A 13,488-nucleotide genomic window follows, 5' to 3' on the forward strand; every position below is an offset into this window, starting at 1 on the left:
TCCCACCCACTGAGATACCACTGAGAGTAGAGTCTGGACATCAGCGCTATCAGCAGCAGAGTTGCAAAAGGGGCTTGGAGCAACTGAAAATCTGACTTTGGACATTGCCTTTCTTGTCACCCGCCGAGAACTTTTGTAGATGGGGCGAAGAGAAAACAGCCAGTATTACAGAGGGAGGACCTTTTTCTGGCCAACAGCCGTTCTTCCCCTGCACTAATAGGCCCCCAAGGAGAAGGCTTTTGTTGGGCTCCGGTACGCTCACCTGGGAAGCTTGATTCTGATGAGCGCACCTTAGCCAAAAGGCAGGACGTTCCCATACCGGGAGTCGAACCCGGGCCGCCTGGGTGAAAACCAGGAATCCTGACCGCTTGACCATATGGGAGGCATTCGGTAAGAGCTGAATGCATCTGGGGGAAAAAGGAGCTCGAGAGCCAGAGGGGGGGCATCAGCTCTGTCTAGACAGCAAACCATGAGCCAACTTACCTGGCGCGTGTGCGGCACAGTGGCAAAAGCACTGCCTCATTAGCGCAGTAGGTAGCGCGTCAGTCTCATAATCTGAAGGTCGTGAGTTCAATCCTCACACGGGGCACTGTCCTCATGCTTGGACAGCCTTTTGGTTAGGGCAAGTCCACCCTATAAGCGTACAAGCCTATCGCGGAGACTTTTGATCACTTTCCCACCCACTGAGATACCACTGAGAGTAGAGTCTGGACATCAGCGCTATCAGCAGCAGAGTTGCAAAAGGGACTTGGAGCAACTGAAAATCTGACTTTGGACATTGCCTTTCTTGTCACCCGCCGAGAACTTTTGTAGATGGGGCGAAGAGAAAACAGCCAGTATTACAGAGGGAGGACCTTTTTCTGGCCAACAGCCGTTCTTCCCCTGCACTAATAGGCCCCCAAGGAGAAGGCTTTTGTTGGGCTCCGGTACGCTCACCTGGGAAGCTTGATTCTGATGAGCGCACCTTAGCCAAAAGGCAGGACGTTCCCGTACCGGGAGTCGAACCCGGGCCGCCTGGGTGAAAACCAGGAATCCTGACCGCTAGACCATATGGGAGGCGTTCGGTAAGAGCTGAATGCATCTGGGGGAAAAAGGAGCTCGAGAGCCAGAGGGGGGCATCAGCTCTGTCTAGACAGCAAACCATGAGCCAACTTACCTGGCGCGTGTGCGGCACAGTGGCAAAAGCACTGCCTCGTTAGCGCAGTAGGTAGCGCGTCAGTCTCATAATCTGAAGGTCGTGAGTTCAATCCTCACACGGGGCACTGTCCTCATGCTTGGACAGCCTTTTGGTTAGGGCAAGTCCACCCTATAAGCGTACAAGCCTATCGCGGAGACTTTTGATCACTTTCCCACCCACTGAGATACCACTGAGAGTAGAGTCTGGACATCAGCGCTATCAGCAGCAGAGTTGCAAAAGGGGCTTGGAGCAACTGAAAATCTGACTTTGGACATTGCCTTTCTTGTCACCCGCCGAGAACTTTTGTAGATGGGGCGAAGAGAAAACAGCCAGTATTACAGAGGGAGGACCTTTTTCTGGCCAACAGCCGTTCTTCCCCTGCACTAATAGGCCCCCAAGGAGAAGGCTTTTGTTGGGCTCCGGTACGCTCACCTGGGAAGCTTGATTCTGATGAGCGCACCTTAGCCAAAAGGCAAGACGTTCCCATACCGGGAGTCGAACCCGGGCCGCCTGGGTGAAAACCAGGAATCCTGACCGCTTGACCATATGGGAGGCATTCGGTAAGAGCTGAATGCATCTGGGGGAAAAAGGAGCTCGAGAGCCAGAGGGGGGGCATCAGCTCTGTCTAGACAGCAAACCATGAGCCAACTTACCTGGCGCGTGTGCGGCACAGTGGCAAAAGCACTGCCTCATTAGCGCAGTAGGTAGCGCGTCAGTCTCATAATCTGAAGGTCGTGAGTTCAATCCTCACACGGGGCACTGTCCTCATGCTTGGACAGCCTTTTGGTTAGGGCAAGTCCACCCTATAAGCGTACAAGCCTATCGCGGAGACTTTTGATCACTTTCCCACCCACTGAGATACCACTGAGAGTAGAGTCTGGACATCAGCGCTATCAGCAGCAGAGTTGCAAAAGGGACTTGGAGCAACTGAAAATCTGACTTTGGACATTGCCTTTCTTGTCACCCGCCGAGAACTTTTGTAGATGGGGCGAAGAGAAAACAGCCAGTATTACAGAGGGAGGACCTTTTTCTGGCCAACAGCCGTTCTTCCCCTGCACTAATAGGCCCCCAAGGAGAAGGCTTTTGTTGGGCTCCGGTACGCTCACCTGGGAAGCTTGATTCTGATGAGCGCACCTTAGCCAAAAGGCAGGACGTTCCCGTACCGGGAGTCGAACCCGGGCCGCCTGGGTGAAAACCAGGAATCCTGACCGCTAGACCATATGGGAGGCGTTCGGTAAGAGCTGAATGCATCTGGGGGAAAAAGGAGCTCGAGAGCCAGAGGGGGGCATCAGCTCTGTCTAGACAGCAAACCATGAGCCAACTTACCTGGCGCGTGTGCGGCACAGTGGCAAAAGCACTGCCTCGTTAGCGCAGTAGGTAGCGCGTCAGTCTCATAATCTGAAGGTCGTGAGTTCAATCCTCACACGGGGCACTGTCCTCATGCTTGGACAGCCTTTTGGTTAGGGCAAGTCCACCCTATAAGCGTACAAGCCTATCGCGGAGACTTTTGATCACTTTCCCACCCACTGAGATACCACTGAGAGTAGAGTCTGGACATCAGCGCTATCAGCAGCAGAGTTGCAAAAGGGGCTTGGAGCAACTGAAAATCTGACTTTGGACATTGCCTTTCTTGTCACCCGCCGAGAACTTTTGTAGATGGGGCGAAGAGAAAACAGCCAGTATTACAGAGGGAGGACCTTTTTCTGGCCAACAGCCGTTCTTCCCCTGCACTAATAGGCCCCCAAGGAGAAGGCTTTTGTTGGGCTCCGGTACGCTCACCTGGGAAGCTTGATTCTGATGAGCGCACCTTAGCCAAAAGGCAGGACGTTCCCATACCGGGAGTCGAACCCGGGCCGCCTGGGTGAAAACCAGGAATCCTGACCGCTTGACCATATGGGAGGCATTCGGTAAGAGCTGAATGCATCTGGGGGAAAAAGGAGCTCGAGAGCCAGAGGGGGGGCATCAGCTCTGTCTAGACAGCAAACCATGAGCCAACTTACCTGGCGCGTGTGCGGCACAGTGGCAAAAGCACTGCCTCATTAGCGCAGTAGGTAGCGCGTCAGTCTCATAATCTGAAGGTCGTGAGTTCAATCCTCACACGGGGCACTGTCCTCATGCTTGGACAGCCTTTTGGTTAGGGCAAGTCCACCCTATAAGCGTACAAGCCTATCGCGGAGACTTTTGATCACTTTCCCACCCACTGAGATACCACTGAGAGTAGAGTCTGGACATCAGCGCTATCAGCAGCAGAGTTGCAAAAGGGACTTGGAGCAACTGAAAATCTGACTTTGGACATTGCCTTTCTTGTCACCCGCCGAGAACTTTTGTAGATGGGGCGAAGAGAAAACAGCCAGTATTACAGAGGGAGGACCTTTTTCTGGCCAACAGCCGTTCTTCCCCTGCACTAATAGGCCCCCAAGGAGAAGGCTTTTGTTGGGCTCCGGTACGCTCACCTGGGAAGCTTGATTCTGATGAGCGCACCTTAGCCAAAAGGCAGGACGTTCCCGTACCGGGAGTCGAACCCGGGCCGCCTGGGTGAAAACCAGGAATCCTGACCGCTAGACCATATGGGAGGCGTTCGGTAAGAGCTGAATGCATCTGGGGGAAAAAGGAGCTCGAGAGCCAGAGGGGGGCATCAGCTCTGTCTAGACAGCAAACCATGAGCCAACTTACCTGGCGCGTGTGCGGCACAGTGGCAAAAGCACTGCCTCGTTAGCGCAGTAGGTAGCGCGTCAGTCTCATAATCTGAAGGTCGTGAGTTCAATCCTCACACGGGGCACTGTCCTCATGCTTGGACAGCCTTTTGGTTAGGGCAAGTCCACCCTATAAGCGTACAAGCCTATCGCGGAGACTTTTGATCACTTTCCCACCCACTGAGATACCACTGAGAGTAGAGTCTGGACATCAGCGCTATCAGCAGCAGAGTTGCAAAAGGGGCTTGGAGCAACTGAAAATCTGACTTTGGACATTGCCTTTCTTGTCACCCGCCGAGAACTTTTGTAGATGGGGCGAAGAGAAAACAGCCAGTATTACAGAGGGAGGACCTTTTTCTGGCCAACAGCCGTTCTTCCCCTGCACTAATAGGCCCCCAAGGAGAAGGCTTTTGTTGGGCTCCGGTACGCTCACCTGGGAAGCTTGATTCTGATGAGCGCACCTTAGCCAAAAGGCAAGACGTTCCCATACCGGGAGTCGAACCCGGGCCGCCTGGGTGAAAACCAGGAATCCTGACCGCTTGACCATATGGGAGGCATTCGGTAAGAGCTGAATGCATCTGGGGGAAAAAGGAGCTCGAGAGCCAGAGGGGGGGCATCAGCTCTGTCTAGACAGCAAACCATGAGCCAACTTACCTGGCGCGTGTGCGGCACAGTGGCAAAAGCACTGCCTCATTAGCGCAGTAGGTAGCGCGTCAGTCTCATAATCTGAAGGTCGTGAGTTCAATCCTCACACGGGGCACTGTCCTCATGCTTGGACAGCCTTTTGGTTAGGGCAAGTCCACCCTATAAGCGTACAAGCCTATCGCGGAGACTTTTGATCACTTTCCCACCCACTGAGATACCACTGAGAGTAGAGTCTGGACATCAGCGCTATCAGCAGCAGAGTTGCAAAAGGGACTTGGAGCAACTGAAAATCTGACTTTGGACATTGCCTTTCTTGTCACCCGCCGAGAACTTTTGTAGATGGGGCGAAGAGAAAACAGCCAGTATTACAGAGGGAGGACCTTTTTCTGGCCAACAGCCGTTCTTCCCCTGCACTAATAGGCCCCCAAGGAGAAGGCTTTTGTTGGGCTCCGGTACGCTCACCTGGGAAGCTTGATTCTGATGAGCGCACCTTAGCCAAAAGGCAGGACGTTCCCGTACCGGGAGTCGAACCCGGGCCGCCTGGGTGAAAACCAGGAATCCTGACCGCTAGACCATATGGGAGGCGTTCGGTAAGAGCTGAATGCATCTGGGGGAAAAAGGAGCTCGAGAGCCAGAGGGGGGCATCAGCTCTGTCTAGACAGCAAACCATGAGCCAACTTACCTGGCGCGTGTGCGGCACAGTGGCAAAAGCACTGCCTCGTTAGCGCAGTAGGTAGCGCGTCAGTCTCATAATCTGAAGGTCGTGAGTTCAATCCTCACACGGGGCACTGTCCTCATGCTTGGACAGCCTTTTGGTTAGGGCAAGTCCACCCTATAAGCGTACAAGCCTATCGCGGAGACTTTTGATCACTTTCCCACCCACTGAGATACCACTGAGAGTAGAGTCTGGACATCAGCGCTATCAGCAGCAGAGTTGCAAAAGGGGCTTGGAGCAACTGAAAATCTGACTTTGGACATTGCCTTTCTTGTCACCCGCCGAGAACTTTTGTAGATGGGGCGAAGAGAAAACAGCCAGTATTACAGAGAGAGGACCTTTTTCTGGCCAACAGCCGTTCTTCCCCTGCACTAATAGGCCCCCAAGGAGAAGGCTTTTGTTGGGCTCCGGTACGCTCACCTGGGAAGCTTGATTCTGATTAGGGATGGTCGGAAATGCCAATTTCCGATTCCGCGGTAAATCCGCATTCCGCCATTGCCAAATACCGATTCCGCTTTCCGCTACCAATTTCCGCATTCCAATGCGGAATTTCCGCCGGAAATCGCGGAAATTCCGCCCGACTTTAACATCAATTTTCTCAAAAACTATAAGGTCTTTTTGAAAACTTTTTTTTGCATCCTGTTCAGGAGATTCTGCTTAATAAACCCTGAAAATTTGGTGTTTCTAGGACTTACGGGGGCTTTGCTATTAACCGCTAAAGTCGGCGGATTTTTACTGTAATGTAAATGCAGAAAATAGGCAGATGCGGATTTTCTGCATTTTACATTACAGTAAAAATCCACCGACTTTAGCGGTTAATAGCAAAGCCCCCGTAAGTCCTAGAAACACCAAATTTTCAGGGTTTATTAAGCAGAATCTCCTGAACAAGATGCAAAAAAAAAGTTTTCAAAAAGACTTCATAGTTTTTGAGAAAATCAATGTTAAAGTCGGGCGGAATTTCCGCGATTTCCGGCGGAAATCCGCCTAATGCACTTGCATTAACGATTTCCGCATTCCGATGCGGAAATGCAATTTCCGATCGGAATTTCGGAAATTGCATTTCCGTGGAATCCGAATGAGCATCCCTACCTATTAGTGCAGGGGAAGAACGGCTGTTGGCCAGAAAAAGGTCCTCCCTCTGTAATACTGGCTGTTTTCTCTTCGCCCCATCTACAAAAGTTCTCGGCGGGTGACAAGAAAGGCAATGTCCAAAGTCAGATTTTCAGTTGCTCCAAGCCCCTTTTGCAACTCTGCTGCTGATAGCGCTGATGTCCAGACTCTACTCTCAGTGGTATCTCAGTGGGTGGGAAAGTGATCAAAAGTCTCCGCGATAGGCTTGTACGCTTATAGGGTGGACTTGCCCTAACCAAAAGGCTGTCCAAGCATGAGGACAGTGCCCCGTGTGAGGATTGAACTCACGACCTTCAGATTATGAGACTGACGCGCTACCTACTGCGCTAACGAGGCAGTGCTTTTGCCACTGTGCCGCACACGCGCCAGGTAAGTTGGCTCATGGTTTGCTGTCTAGACAGAGCTGATGCCCCCCTCTGGCTCTCGAGCTCCTTTTTCCCCCAGATGCATTCAGCTCTTACCGAACGCCTCCCATATGGTCTAGCGGTCAGGATTCCTGGTTTTCACCCAGGCGGCCCGGGTTCGACTCCCGGTACGGGAACGTCCTGCCTTTTGGCTAAGGTGCGCTCATCAGAATCAAGCTTCCCAGGTGAGCGTACCGGAGCCCAACAAAAGCCTTCTCCTTGGGGGCCTATTAGTGCAGGGGAAGAACGGCTGTTGGCCAGAAAAAGGTCCTCCCTCTGTAATACTGGCTGTTTTCTCTTCGCCCCATCTACAAAAGTTCTCGGCGGGTGACAAGAAAGGCAATGTCCAAAGTCAGATTTTCAGTTGCTCCAAGCCCCTTTTGCAACTCTGCTGCTGATAGCGCTGATGTCCAGACTCTACTCTCAGTGGTATCTCAGTGGGTGGGAAAGTGATCAAAAGTCTCCGCGATAGGCTTGTACGCTTATAGGGTGGACTTGCCCTAACCAAAAGGCTGTCCAAGCATGAGGACAGTGCCCCGTGTGAGGATTGAACTCACGACCTTCAGATTATGAGACTGACACGCTACCTACTGCGCTAACGAGGCAGTGCTTTTGCCACTGTGCCGCACACGCGCCAGGTAAGTTGGCTCATGGTTTGCTGTCTAGACAGAGCTGATGCCCCCCTCTGGCTCTCGAGCTCCTTTTTCCCCCAGATGCATTCAGCTCTTACCGAACGCCTCCCATATGGTCTAGCGGTCAGGATTCCTGGTTTTCACCCAGGCGGCCCGGGTTCGACTCCCGGTATGGGAACGTCCTGCCTTTTGGCTAAGGTGCGCTCATCAGAATCAAGCTTCCCAGGTGAGCGTACCGGAGCCCAACAAAAGCCTTCTCCTTGGGGGCCTATTAGTGCAGGGGAAGAACGGCTGTTGGCCAGAAAAAGGTCCTCCCTCTGTAATACTGTCTGTTTTCTCTTCGCCCCATCTACAAAAGTTCTCGGTGGGTGACAAGAAAGGCAATGTCCAAAGTCAGATTTTCAGTTGCTCCAAGCCCCTTTTGCAACTCTGCTGCTGATAGCGCTGATGTCCAGACTCTACTCTCAGTGGTATCTCAGTGGGTGGGAAAGTGATCAAAAGTCTCCGCGATAGGCTTGTACGCTTATAGGGTGGACTTGCCCTAACCAAAAGGCTGTCCAAGCATGAGGACAGTGCCCCGTGTGAGGATTGAACTCACGACCTTCAGATTATGAGACTGACGCGCTACCTACTGCGCTAACGAGGCAGTGCTTTTGCCACTGTGCCGCACACGTGCCAGGTAAGTTGGCTCATGGTTTGCTGTCTAGACAGAGCTGATGCCCCCCTCTGGCTCTCGAGCTCCTTTTTCCCCCAGATGCATTCAGCTCTTACCGAACGCCTCCCATATGGTCTAGCGGTCAGGATTCCTGGTTTTCATCCAGGCGGCCCGGGTTCGACTCCCGGTATGGGAACGTCCTGCCTTTTGGCTAAGGTGCGCTCATCAGAATCAAGCTTCCCAGGTGAGCGTACCGGAGCCCAACAAAAGCCTTCTCCTTGGGGGCCTATTAGTGCAGGGGAAGAACGGCTGTTGGCCAGAAAAAGGTCCTCCCTCTGTAATACTGGCTGTTTTCTCTTCGCCCCATCTACAAAAGTTCTCGGCGGGTGACAAGAAAGGCAATGTCCAAAGTCAGATTTTCAGTTGCTCCAAGCCCCTTTTGCAACTCTGCTGCTGATAGCGCTGATGTCCAGACTCTACTCTCAGTGGTATCTCAGTGGGTGGGAAAGTGATCAAAAGTCTCCGCGATAGGCTTGTACGCTTATAGGGTGGACTTGCCCTAACCAAAAGGCTGTCCAAGCATGAGGACAGTGCCCCGTGTGAGGATTGAACTCACGACCTTCAGATTATGAGACTGACGCGCTACCTACTGCGCTAACGAGGCAGTGCTTTTGCCACTGTGCCGCACACGCGCCAGGTAAGTTGGCTCATGGTTTGCTGTCTAGACAGAGCTGATGCCCCCCTCTGGCTCTCGAGCTCCTTTTTCCCCCAGATGCATTCAGCTCTTACCGAACGCCTCCCATATGGTCTAGCGGTCAGGATTCCTGGTTTTCACCCAGGCGGCCCGGGTTCGACTCCCGGTACGGGAACGTCCTGCCTTTTGGCTAAGGTGCGCTCATCAGAATCAAGCTTCCCAGGTGAGCGTACCGGAGCCCAACAAAAGCCTTCTCCTTGGGGGCCTATTAGTGCAGGGGAAGAACGGCTGTTGGCCAGAAAAAGGTCCTCCCTCTGTAATACTGGCTGTTTTCTCTTCGCCCCATCTACAAAAGTTCTCGGCGGGTGACAAGAAAGGCAATGTCCAAAGTCAGATTTTCAGTTGCTCCAAGCCCCTTTTGCAACTCTGCTGCTGATAGCGCTGATGTCCAGACTCTACTCTCAGTGGTATCTCAGTGGGTGGGAAAGTGATCAAAAGTCTCCGCGATAGGCTTGTACGCTTATAGGGTGGACTTGCCCTAACCAAAAGGCTGTCCAAGCATGAGGACAGTGCCCCGTGTGAGGATTGAACTCACGACCTTCAGATTATGAGACTGACACGCTACCTACTGCGCTAACGAGGCAGTGCTTTTGCCACTGTGCCGCACACGCGCCAGGTAAGTTGGCTCATGGTTTGCTGTCTAGACAGAGCTGATGCCCCCCTCTGGCTCTCGAGCTCCTTTTTCCCCCAGATGCATTCAGCTCTTACCGAACGCCTCCCATATGGTCTAGCGGTCAGGATTCCTGGTTTTCACCCAGGCGGCCCGGGTTCGACTCCCGGTACGGGAACGTCCTGCCTTTTGGCTAAGGTGCGCTCATCAGAATCAAGCTTCCCAGGTGAGCGTACCGGAGCCCAACAAAAGCCTTCTCCTTGGGGGCCTATTAGTGCAGGGGAAGAACGGCTGTTGGCCAGAAAAAGGTCCTCCCTCTGTAATACTGGCTGTTTTCTCTTCGCCCCATCTACAAAAGTTCTCGGCGGGTGACAAGAAAGGCAATGTCCAAAGTCAGATTTTCAGTTGCTCCAAGCCCCTTTTGCAACTCTGCTGCTGATAGCGCTGATGTCCAGACTCTACTCTCAGTGGTATCTCAGTGGGTGGGAAAGTGATCAAAAGTCTCCGCGATAGGCTTGTACGCTTATAGGGTGGACTTGCCCTAACCAAAAGGCTGTCCAAGCATGAGGACAGTGCCCCGTGTGAGGATTGAACTCACGACCTTCAGATTATGAGACTGACACACTACCTACTGCGCTAACGAGGCAGTGCTTTTGCCACTGTGCCGCACACGCGCCAGGTAAGTTGGCTCATGGTTTGCTGTCTAGACAGAGCTGATGCCCCCCTCTGGCTCTCGAGCTCCTTTTTCCCCCAGATGCATTCAGCTCTTACCGAACGCCTCCCATATGGTCAAGCGGTCAGGATTCCTGGTTTTCACCCAGGCGGCCCGGGTTCGACTCCCGGTATGGGAACGTCTTGCCTTTTGGCTAAGGTGCGCTCATCAGAATTAGGGATGCTCATTCGGATTCCACGGAAATGCAATTTCCGAAATTCCGATCGGAAATTGCATTTCCGCATCGGAATGCGGAAATCGTTAATGCAAGTGCGTTAGGCGGATTTCCGCCGGAAATCACGGAAATTCCGCCCGACTTTAACATTGATTTTCTCAAAAACTATGAAGTCTTTTTGAAAACTTTTTTTTTGCATCTTGTTCAGGAGATTCTGCTTAATAAACCCTGAAAATTTGGTGTTTCTAGGACTTACGGGGGCTTTGCTATTAACCGCTAAAGTCGGTGGATTTTTACTGTAATGTAAAATGCAGAAAATCCGCATCTGCCTATTTTCTGCATTTACATTACAGTAAAAATACGCCGACTTTAGCGGTTAATAGCAAAGCCCCCGTAAGTCCTAGAAACACCAAATTTTCAGGGTTTATTAAGCAGAATCTCCTGAACAGGATGCAAAAAAAAGTTTTCAAAAAGACCTTATAGTTTTTGAGAAAATTGATGTTAAAGTCGGGCGGAATTTCCGCGATTTCCGGCGGAAATTCCGCATTGGAATGCGGAAATTGGTAGCGGAAAGCGGAATCGGTATTTGGCAATGGCGGAATGCGGATTTACCGCGGAATCGGAAATTGGCATTTCCGACGATCCCTAATCAGAATCAAGCTTCCCAGGTGAGCGTACCGGAGCCCAACAAAAGCGTTCTCCTTGGGGGCCTATTAGTGCAGGGGAAGAACGGCTGTTGGCCAGAAAAAGGTCCTCCCTCTGTAATACTGGCTGTTTTCTCTTCGCCCCATCTACAAAAGTTCTCGGCGGGTGACAAGAAAGGCAATGTCCAAAGTCAGATTTTCAGTTGCTCCAAGCCCCTTTTGCAACTCTGCTGCTGATAGCGCTGATGTCCAGACTCTACTCTCAGTGGTATCTCAGTGGGTGGGAAAGTGATCAAAAGTCTCCGCGATAGGCTTGTACGCTTATAGGGTGGACTTGCCCTAACCAAAAGGCTGTCCAAGCATGAGGACAGTGCCCCGTGTGAGGATTGAACTCACGACCTTCAGATTATGAGACTGACGCGCTACCTACTGCGCTAACGAGGCAGTGCTTTTGCCACTGTGCCGCACACGCGCCAGGTAAGTTGGCTCATGGTTTGCTGTCTAGACAGAGCTGATGCCCCCCTCTGGCTCTCGAGCTCCTTTTTCCCCCAGATGCATTCAGCTCTTACCGAACGCCTCCCATATGGTCAAGCGGTCAGGATTCCTGGTTTTCACCCAGGCGGCCCGGGTTCGACTCCCGGTACGGGAACGTCCTGCCTTTTGGCTAAGGTGCGCTCATCAGAATCAAGCTTCCCAGGTGAGCGTACCGGAGCCCAACAAAAGCCTTCTCCTTGGGGGCCTATTAGTGCAGGGGAAGAACGGCTGTTGGCCAGAAAAAGGTCCTCCCTCTGTAATACTGGCTGTTTTCTCTTCGCCCCATCTACAAAAGTTCTCGGCGGGTGACAAGAAAGGCAATGTCCAAAGTCAGATTTTCAGTTGCTCCAAGCCCCTTTTGCAACTCTTCTGCTGATAGCGCTGATGTCCAGACTCTACTCTCAGTGGTATCTCAGTGGGTGGGAAAGTGATCAAAAGTCTCCGCGATAGGCTTGTACGCTTATAGGGTGGACTTGCCCTAACCAAAAGGCTGTCCAAGCATGAGGACAGTGCCCCGTGTGAGGATTGAACTCACGACCTTCAGATTATGAGACTGACGCGCTACCTACTGCGCTAACGAGGCAGTGCGTTTGCCACTGTGCCGCACACGCGCCAGGTAAGTTGGCTCATGGTTTGCTGTCTAGACAGAGCTAATGCCCCCCTCTGGCTCTCGAGCTCCTTTTTCCCCCAGATGCATTCAGCTCTTACCGAACGCCTCCCATATGGTCTAGCGGTCAGGATTCCTGGTTTTCACCCAGGCGGCCCGGGTTCGACTCCCGGTACGGGAACGTCCTGCCTTTTGGCTAAGGTGCGCTCATCAGAATCAAGCTTCCCAGGTGAGCGTACCGGAGCCCAACAAAAGCCTTCTCCTTGGGGGCCTATTAGTGCAGGGGAAGAACGGCTGTTGGCCAGAAAAAGGTCCTCCCTCTGTAATACTGGCTGTTTTCTCTTCGCCCCATCTACAAAAGTTCTCGGCGGGTGACAAGAAAGGCAATGTCCAAAGTCAGATTTTCAGTTGCTCCAAGCCCCTTTTGCAACTCTGCTGCTGATAGCGCTGATGTCCAGACTCTACTCTCAGTGGTATCTCAGTGGGTGGGAAAGTGATCAAAAGTCTCCGCGATAGGCTTGTACGCTTATAGGGTGGACTTGCCCTAACCAAAAGGCTGTCCAAGCATGAGGACAGTGCCCCGTGTGAGGATTGAACTCACGACCTTCAGATTATGAGACTGACGCGCTACCTACTGCGCTAACGAGGCAGTGCTTTTGCCACTGTGCCGCACACGCGCCAGGTAAGTTGGCTCATGGTTTGCTGTCTAGACAGAGCTGATGCCCCCCCTCTGGCTCTCGAGCTCCTTTTTCCCCCAGATGCATTCAGCTCTTACCGAACGCCTCCCATATGGTCAAGCGGTCAGGATTCCTGGTTTTCACCCAGGCGGCCCGGGTTCGACTCCCGGTATGGGAACGTCCTGCCTTTTGGCTAAGGTGCGCTCATCAGAATCAAGCTTCCCAGGTGAGCGTACCGGAGCCCAACAAAAGCCTTCTCCTTGGGGGCCTATTAGTGCAGGGGAAGAACGGCTGTTGGCCAGAAAAAGGTCCTCCCTCTGTAATACTGGCTGTTTTCTCTTCGCCCCATCTACAAAAGTTCTCGGCGGGTGACAAGAAAGGCAATGTCCAAAGTCAGATTTTCAGTTGCTCCAAGCCCCTTTTGCAACTCTTCTGCTGATAGCGCTGATGTCCAGACTCTACTCTCAGTGGTATCTCAGTGGGTGGGAAAGTGATCAAAAGTCTCCGCGATAGGCTTGTACGCTTATAGGGTGGACTTGCCCTAACCAAAAGGCTGTCCAAGCATGAGGACAGTGCCCCGTGTGAGGATTGAACTCACGACCTTCAGATTATGAGACTGACGCGCTACCTACTGCGCTAACGAGGCAGTGCGTTTGCCACTGTGCCGCACACGCGCCAGGTAAGTTGGCTCATGGTTTGCTGTCTAGACAGAGCTAATGCCCC

The 13,488-nt window shown here is 52.5% G+C and overlaps 35 non-coding genes across 35 annotated transcripts; 17 read left to right on the top strand and 18 right to left on the bottom strand.

Annotated features, from left to right (window-relative positions):
- Positions 1-310: 310 nt before the first annotated feature.
- Positions 311-382, bottom strand: TRNAE-UUC (transfer RNA glutamic acid (anticodon UUC)). The gene has a single exon. It is a non-coding gene; the product is annotated as a tRNA-Glu (tRNA).
- A 134-nt stretch (positions 383-516) lies between these two features.
- TRNAM-CAU (transfer RNA methionine (anticodon CAU)) lies at positions 517-589 on the top strand. Its single transcript has one exon. It is a non-coding gene; the product is annotated as a tRNA-Met (tRNA).
- A 395-nt stretch (positions 590-984) lies between these two features.
- Positions 985-1,056, bottom strand: TRNAE-UUC (transfer RNA glutamic acid (anticodon UUC)). Its single transcript has one exon. It is a non-coding gene; the product is annotated as a tRNA-Glu (tRNA).
- A 133-nt stretch (positions 1,057-1,189) lies between these two features.
- On the top strand, positions 1,190-1,262 carry TRNAM-CAU (transfer RNA methionine (anticodon CAU)). Its single transcript has one exon. It is a non-coding gene; the product is annotated as a tRNA-Met (tRNA).
- Positions 1,263-1,657: 395 nt separating this feature from the next.
- Positions 1,658-1,729, bottom strand: TRNAE-UUC (transfer RNA glutamic acid (anticodon UUC)). Its single transcript has one exon. It is a non-coding gene; the product is annotated as a tRNA-Glu (tRNA).
- A 134-nt stretch (positions 1,730-1,863) lies between these two features.
- On the top strand, positions 1,864-1,936 carry TRNAM-CAU (transfer RNA methionine (anticodon CAU)). Its single transcript has one exon. It is a non-coding gene; the product is annotated as a tRNA-Met (tRNA).
- A 395-nt stretch (positions 1,937-2,331) lies between these two features.
- TRNAE-UUC (transfer RNA glutamic acid (anticodon UUC)) lies at positions 2,332-2,403 on the bottom strand. Its single transcript has one exon. It is a non-coding gene; the product is annotated as a tRNA-Glu (tRNA).
- A 133-nt stretch (positions 2,404-2,536) lies between these two features.
- On the top strand, positions 2,537-2,609 carry TRNAM-CAU (transfer RNA methionine (anticodon CAU)). The gene has a single exon. It is a non-coding gene; the product is annotated as a tRNA-Met (tRNA).
- Positions 2,610-3,004: 395 nt separating this feature from the next.
- TRNAE-UUC (transfer RNA glutamic acid (anticodon UUC)) lies at positions 3,005-3,076 on the bottom strand. Its single transcript has one exon. It is a non-coding gene; the product is annotated as a tRNA-Glu (tRNA).
- Positions 3,077-3,210: 134 nt separating this feature from the next.
- Positions 3,211-3,283, top strand: TRNAM-CAU (transfer RNA methionine (anticodon CAU)). The gene has a single exon. It is a non-coding gene; the product is annotated as a tRNA-Met (tRNA).
- Positions 3,284-3,678: 395 nt separating this feature from the next.
- On the bottom strand, positions 3,679-3,750 carry TRNAE-UUC (transfer RNA glutamic acid (anticodon UUC)). The gene has a single exon. It is a non-coding gene; the product is annotated as a tRNA-Glu (tRNA).
- A 133-nt stretch (positions 3,751-3,883) lies between these two features.
- TRNAM-CAU (transfer RNA methionine (anticodon CAU)) lies at positions 3,884-3,956 on the top strand. Its single transcript has one exon. It is a non-coding gene; the product is annotated as a tRNA-Met (tRNA).
- A 395-nt stretch (positions 3,957-4,351) lies between these two features.
- On the bottom strand, positions 4,352-4,423 carry TRNAE-UUC (transfer RNA glutamic acid (anticodon UUC)). The gene has a single exon. It is a non-coding gene; the product is annotated as a tRNA-Glu (tRNA).
- A 134-nt stretch (positions 4,424-4,557) lies between these two features.
- Positions 4,558-4,630, top strand: TRNAM-CAU (transfer RNA methionine (anticodon CAU)). The gene has a single exon. It is a non-coding gene; the product is annotated as a tRNA-Met (tRNA).
- Positions 4,631-5,025: 395 nt separating this feature from the next.
- TRNAE-UUC (transfer RNA glutamic acid (anticodon UUC)) lies at positions 5,026-5,097 on the bottom strand. The gene has a single exon. It is a non-coding gene; the product is annotated as a tRNA-Glu (tRNA).
- A 133-nt stretch (positions 5,098-5,230) lies between these two features.
- TRNAM-CAU (transfer RNA methionine (anticodon CAU)) lies at positions 5,231-5,303 on the top strand. The gene has a single exon. It is a non-coding gene; the product is annotated as a tRNA-Met (tRNA).
- A 1,321-nt stretch (positions 5,304-6,624) lies between these two features.
- On the bottom strand, positions 6,625-6,697 carry TRNAM-CAU (transfer RNA methionine (anticodon CAU)). The gene has a single exon. It is a non-coding gene; the product is annotated as a tRNA-Met (tRNA).
- A 133-nt stretch (positions 6,698-6,830) lies between these two features.
- Positions 6,831-6,902, top strand: TRNAE-UUC (transfer RNA glutamic acid (anticodon UUC)). Its single transcript has one exon. It is a non-coding gene; the product is annotated as a tRNA-Glu (tRNA).
- A 395-nt stretch (positions 6,903-7,297) lies between these two features.
- Positions 7,298-7,370, bottom strand: TRNAM-CAU (transfer RNA methionine (anticodon CAU)). The gene has a single exon. It is a non-coding gene; the product is annotated as a tRNA-Met (tRNA).
- Positions 7,371-7,503: 133 nt separating this feature from the next.
- TRNAE-UUC (transfer RNA glutamic acid (anticodon UUC)) lies at positions 7,504-7,575 on the top strand. Its single transcript has one exon. It is a non-coding gene; the product is annotated as a tRNA-Glu (tRNA).
- A 395-nt stretch (positions 7,576-7,970) lies between these two features.
- TRNAM-CAU (transfer RNA methionine (anticodon CAU)) lies at positions 7,971-8,043 on the bottom strand. Its single transcript has one exon. It is a non-coding gene; the product is annotated as a tRNA-Met (tRNA).
- Positions 8,044-8,176: 133 nt separating this feature from the next.
- TRNAE-UUC (transfer RNA glutamic acid (anticodon UUC)) lies at positions 8,177-8,248 on the top strand. Its single transcript has one exon. It is a non-coding gene; the product is annotated as a tRNA-Glu (tRNA).
- A 395-nt stretch (positions 8,249-8,643) lies between these two features.
- Positions 8,644-8,716, bottom strand: TRNAM-CAU (transfer RNA methionine (anticodon CAU)). Its single transcript has one exon. It is a non-coding gene; the product is annotated as a tRNA-Met (tRNA).
- Positions 8,717-8,849: 133 nt separating this feature from the next.
- TRNAE-UUC (transfer RNA glutamic acid (anticodon UUC)) lies at positions 8,850-8,921 on the top strand. Its single transcript has one exon. It is a non-coding gene; the product is annotated as a tRNA-Glu (tRNA).
- A 395-nt stretch (positions 8,922-9,316) lies between these two features.
- On the bottom strand, positions 9,317-9,389 carry TRNAM-CAU (transfer RNA methionine (anticodon CAU)). Its single transcript has one exon. It is a non-coding gene; the product is annotated as a tRNA-Met (tRNA).
- A 133-nt stretch (positions 9,390-9,522) lies between these two features.
- On the top strand, positions 9,523-9,594 carry TRNAE-UUC (transfer RNA glutamic acid (anticodon UUC)). Its single transcript has one exon. It is a non-coding gene; the product is annotated as a tRNA-Glu (tRNA).
- Positions 9,595-9,989: 395 nt separating this feature from the next.
- TRNAM-CAU (transfer RNA methionine (anticodon CAU)) lies at positions 9,990-10,062 on the bottom strand. Its single transcript has one exon. It is a non-coding gene; the product is annotated as a tRNA-Met (tRNA).
- Positions 10,063-10,195: 133 nt separating this feature from the next.
- On the top strand, positions 10,196-10,267 carry TRNAE-UUC (transfer RNA glutamic acid (anticodon UUC)). Its single transcript has one exon. It is a non-coding gene; the product is annotated as a tRNA-Glu (tRNA).
- A 1,051-nt stretch (positions 10,268-11,318) lies between these two features.
- On the bottom strand, positions 11,319-11,391 carry TRNAM-CAU (transfer RNA methionine (anticodon CAU)). Its single transcript has one exon. It is a non-coding gene; the product is annotated as a tRNA-Met (tRNA).
- A 133-nt stretch (positions 11,392-11,524) lies between these two features.
- TRNAE-UUC (transfer RNA glutamic acid (anticodon UUC)) lies at positions 11,525-11,596 on the top strand. Its single transcript has one exon. It is a non-coding gene; the product is annotated as a tRNA-Glu (tRNA).
- A 395-nt stretch (positions 11,597-11,991) lies between these two features.
- On the bottom strand, positions 11,992-12,064 carry TRNAM-CAU (transfer RNA methionine (anticodon CAU)). The gene has a single exon. It is a non-coding gene; the product is annotated as a tRNA-Met (tRNA).
- Positions 12,065-12,197: 133 nt separating this feature from the next.
- Positions 12,198-12,269, top strand: TRNAE-UUC (transfer RNA glutamic acid (anticodon UUC)). The gene has a single exon. It is a non-coding gene; the product is annotated as a tRNA-Glu (tRNA).
- A 395-nt stretch (positions 12,270-12,664) lies between these two features.
- Positions 12,665-12,737, bottom strand: TRNAM-CAU (transfer RNA methionine (anticodon CAU)). Its single transcript has one exon. It is a non-coding gene; the product is annotated as a tRNA-Met (tRNA).
- A 134-nt stretch (positions 12,738-12,871) lies between these two features.
- On the top strand, positions 12,872-12,943 carry TRNAE-UUC (transfer RNA glutamic acid (anticodon UUC)). Its single transcript has one exon. It is a non-coding gene; the product is annotated as a tRNA-Glu (tRNA).
- Positions 12,944-13,338: 395 nt separating this feature from the next.
- On the bottom strand, positions 13,339-13,411 carry TRNAM-CAU (transfer RNA methionine (anticodon CAU)). The gene has a single exon. It is a non-coding gene; the product is annotated as a tRNA-Met (tRNA).
- Positions 13,412-13,488: the final 77 nt, after the last annotated feature.

Source organism: Hyperolius riggenbachi, chromosome 3 (assembly GCF_040937935.1).
Source record: "Hyperolius riggenbachi isolate aHypRig1 chromosome 3, aHypRig1.pri, whole genome shotgun sequence".
NCBI lineage: Eukaryota > Metazoa > Chordata > Amphibia > Anura > Hyperoliidae > Hyperolius > Hyperolius riggenbachi.